The sequence below is a fragment of the Xyrauchen texanus genome, unplaced genomic scaffold (assembly GCF_025860055.1).
Source record: "Xyrauchen texanus isolate HMW12.3.18 unplaced genomic scaffold, RBS_HiC_50CHRs HiC_scaffold_990, whole genome shotgun sequence".
Lineage (NCBI taxonomy): Eukaryota > Metazoa > Chordata > Actinopteri > Cypriniformes > Catostomidae > Xyrauchen > Xyrauchen texanus.
In genome coordinates this window covers 1-3,404 of record NW_026267007.1, presented here as the reverse complement: position 1 = coordinate 3,404, position 3,404 = coordinate 1, and positions in this window count along the sequence as shown.

Here is a 3,404-nt window from a genome sequence, read left to right as displayed (position 1 = left end):
TTTCCCCAAACCCATACCCACTTAAAATCTCAAATAAATAATCATGTTCTACTCTGTCAAAGGCCTTTTCAAAATCCAAACTAATAACATATCCATCCCTGTTTTTTTCTTTCATATACCTTATTCTATCTATTATACTTATTGTTGTGTCTGCTATATCCTTCCCTTTCACTCCATATACTTGATTTGTTTTGATTATGGTTGGCATTACCTCTTTTAATCTGTTGGCTAAAACTTTTGTTAAAATTTTCAAATCTGTATTCAGCATTGTGATTGGTCTATAATTTTTTAAGTCTACTTTTTCTCCTTTTCTTTTTATATATCAACTTAATTAATCCCATCCCCATTCTCTGATTCATTTCATCTTTCTTAAAAATCTCTTCATATACTTCTTTTAAAATACCGGTTAAAAAATCTTTAAAGGTTATGTAAAATTCATTCCCTAAACCATCAATGCCTGGACTTTTCCTTTTATTCAGTTCACTTATTGCTCTTTTTATCTCTTCTTCTCTTATCTCTAGGTCACACTCTTTTTTGTCATCCTCTCCTACTTTTGTCTTTAATTGTTTCAATAATTCTAGTTTTTCTTCATCCTTTACTCCTTCTGCTTTAAATAGCTTTTCATAATATGCTTTTATTGTTTTTAATATCTCCTCATTTGTTTCCACTATCTCTCCATCTTCCCTTTGTATTCCTTTAATTGTTTGTGACATTCCCTTCTTCTTTCCAAGTCAAAAAAAACTTAGTACATTTCTCTCCTTCTACTGTGTACTTTGCTTTGCTTCTTAATCGTGCCCGTTATATTTATTCTCTTCTATTTCTTTCAGTTTTCCCTCTATTTCTTTTACTTTTTGTAAATCTTTTTCCTTCAGTATTCAATTCCATTTCTAGTTGTTCTCTTATTCCTCTTTCCTTACCCTTTTTGCATCTCTGAATTATCCCACAATATTTTATGGTAAACTTTTTGATTAGGTACTTCACATTTTCCCACCATATTCTTTTATCTTCCAAGTACATTCCATTTTCTTTTTCCTTTTCAATGATTTCCTTTATACTTAAAACATAATCTTCATTCTTTAAAACCTCTGTGTTTAAAACCCATACTCCGGCCCTCTTTTCATTGTACTCCAGTCTATTTGTATAAAAATTGGCTTGTGATCACTTAAGCTTGTTTCTACATATTTTATTTTTCCGATAAAACCCTCTATATTTCTGCTACATAAAATAAAATCTATTCTTGTTTTACACATAAAATTCCCAACCAATTGTCTCCTCGAATATTCTTTTTTCTTTTCATTTCTTTCTCTCCATATATCAATCATATTGTTTTCTTCCATTAGCACTTTCAATTCTTTCCTTCCTTGATCCGCTTTAAAAACCATTCCCTCTGCCATTTCTAATTTACTAAAAACCGTGTTAAAATCACCCATCATAATAACTTCTTTGTGTTTTTTAGAAATTCCCTCAATCCATTAAAATAGCCTTTCTTTTCTTTCTCTTCTGTAGGAGCGTGTACATTTACTACAATTACTTTCTTCTCTTCATACTCCATTTCCACCGCTATACATTTCCCATCATTATCCTTATACACTGTTTTACATGTTACACCTCTGTTTTCTTTTATTAAGACTGCCACTCCTCTACCCATTCTACCATCCCGTTGCTAAATAAAATTTCCCCATTCCATCTTTTCCTTATTTCACTTATAACCCCTTCTCTCCAGTTAGTTTCTTGTAAAAAAATCACATCCTCTCCTTTACACATTTCTTTCACTTTTTCAAATTTGCTTATGTCTAAAAGTCCTCTAGCATTAAAAGTAACGATTCTTAAAAGCATGAAAACTATAAAAACATTGATAAAACCCATCATGTCAGTTCATTCTCCTCCAGATCCTTTAACACATCATACTTATTCCCAGTCTCAATTGAGTCCTTTTTAGGCGTTTTTTTCTAGCAGTCTCTAAATTGGGCATTACCTTCATTGATCTTCTTCTTTTAGTTGACTTCAGTTGTTTATCTTCTTCTTCTTTTCCCCTTCACTTTCCTTTACAGCCGGTTGTTCTTTACTCCTTTGATCATTAAGTTCCACATTGTCCAACTCACTTTGCAAACTTTCAGTCAAACCCATTTGGGCACTTTCCAAACTTTCAGTCAAGTCCATCTGTGTTTCCTCCTCTTGTTGTGTTTGTATTTCATGTCCATTATACGCTTTCCCTTGATCCTCAGTATCTTTATTTCCTGTTGATTCATTGTTTTGTAATCTTCTTAATTCCTCCTCTCGCTCTTCATTGTCTCGTTCATGCATTTGCCCGTCTACCTGCTGCTCCTCCTCCTCTCTCCCCATCCAACACTCACACCTGTTTAAAACCAATTTGCAATCCGGGCACGTTACAGCGTTGCAGTGTCTCGCAAGTGCCCCCTCTCCTCGCGACTTATAACACTTAAATTCCGGACAATCCTTTACCACATGGTCGGGCTCATGCACAGCCTACAGGTCTTCACCTGGTGGCTGTGCATCACTCGAAATATTGTGGGCCCTCCGCCGTCTCTATTTTTGTGCTGTATGCGGAGGGAGGCAACTTCTTTCGGAAGCGTGTTTTAACAAACCTTGTCCCGTCCTCAATACTAGTGCCCGGATACATTCTTCGTTTAACTTTTGAGATGGGGATTACTCCCCATCCCTCCAATTTGCTTAAAATTTCCTCGTCAGCAGTGTAAACTGGTAAATGCATGAAGGAGACAACATATTCTCTGTTTTGTAGTCTTTTTACCTCACAGTCAATGCCCTTTATTTTCAATCCATCCATTATAAGCTCTACGTCATCCTCGTGTTCCAGTGTTACCTCGTATTCCTTCACTCTTTTGGGTCTGACTGCTAAAATCCTTCCTTCTCCAATCTGCTCCGTCACCGCTTTAATGATGTCCACCGCCTTTGCGTCTTTCACATATTCTACATCCACCGTTACAGTTGCTTCTTTTAAGTACACTCTCTTTCCATCTTCTTTCCTTACATCTCGATTGATTCCACTGCCATCTCGTTGTCTTTTCTCCAGTCCAGTGTCGTTTGCCGTGCATGTTCCTCTATCCAGTCCAGTGTCGTTTGCAGTGCGTGTTCCTCGAGCCAGTCCAGTGTCGTTTGCCATGCGTGTTCCTCTATCCAGTCCAGTGTCGTTTGCCATTAATCCATCCATTTTTGAGAAAGAATAAAAATAACCACCTTCCAGCCAGCAAAAAGCTGCTGTTAGGTGGTTTAAACAGACAAAAAACAAAAAAAACCTAACTTAAAGTAAGAAAACCAAAAAACAAACACACAAAAAAAGCACAAAATGGAGGAGAGCCTTCCTCTCCAACTGCAGCCAAAAACTCCCAATTGCTCACTAGCTCCCTCTAGCCTGCACAGGGTGG